This window comes from Elephantulus edwardii, unplaced genomic scaffold (assembly GCF_000299155.1).
Source record: "Elephantulus edwardii isolate Elephantulus edwardi_28Jun2011 unplaced genomic scaffold, EleEdw1.0 scaffold00104, whole genome shotgun sequence".
Classification (NCBI taxonomy): Eukaryota; Metazoa; Chordata; class Mammalia; order Macroscelidea; family Macroscelididae; genus Elephantulus; species Elephantulus edwardii.
Genome location: NW_006399854.1, coordinates 5,027,118 through 5,028,265, shown reverse-complemented (window position 1 = coordinate 5,028,265; position 1,148 = coordinate 5,027,118).

Below are 1,148 nucleotides of genomic sequence, written 5' to 3'. Positions count from 1 at the left end.
AATGAGCTGCCTCTGAAAACCCACTGGAGGGTCAGCTATGGGTCGGTTCCAACTCTACAGTATACAACAAACAACAAGCCACCAGAATTCCCTCAATGCTACTACATAGCATACACTTGTTTTTTTTTTTTTAATCCACTCTGTTAATTGTTTTCTCTGAAATGAAAATTTAACTGGAAATCCTCTAATTCCCCTCTCAACCAAACATCCTTAAGATTAGTTGATGTGGCTATTACCCAAAGTAAGCAGGCATATATAAGTGTCTTTGAAGGGGGTAAAATATACTTTCCACTTAACAACAATCTGCTCTAAAACAAGTTTTCCATATGGGACCTAACAGTTTGACCATTTGAATAATTTATTTTATCTAAATAATTTCATCATTATGAAAATCTGTCTATAGTGGTTTTAACTGAAATGCAGATAAAGTACCTCAAAGAGTTTCTCCCATCTACTATCTATCATCAAATTAGAATGGCTAAATTTTGAGCAATCTTGTATGAATTGGAACACATGAATCTCAAACATGAGTTTTGCACTGCCCTTTTCATCATCAAGACAACTCCAGTTCATGATGCTTTTGTGAATGTCAGAGTAAAATAGTACTCTTTATAGTTTCCAATGGCTATCTTTTGAAAGCAGATTATAAAAAATTTCCAAGGCAACTCAGAACGGAATCAAACCTACAGCTTTTCAGTTAACAGGCAAATATGATAACCAACTATTTGTTCCACTAAGGCACTCCCTTATGGTTTCATCATTTATAATGTTTCATTTGAGCACAACTCAATTGAAAGCTTTACATAAATAAAAAGAGTCCCATTTTACAAATTAAAAATCTGAGAGTGAAGGATTAGGTGCATTGCATTAAGCCACAGAGCTGGTAAATGCCAGAATACAGTAAGTGTTCTATACTGTCTATACTAGTGGACCTCACACTGTTGATGTATCAGAATCTCTAAAATTTATACTGGTGATGTGGGGAATTTACTTAATTCACGGAGAGCTCTGGTGGTCTATTGGTAAGAAGCTGTGGTGCAATTCCAAAGGCGCGTGGTTCGAGGTTAACAACTGCTCTGTGTTGGGGAGGATGGGCAAATCTCTTTCTATGTGATTAACTGTCTCTGAAAACCCACTAGAGCGTCAGC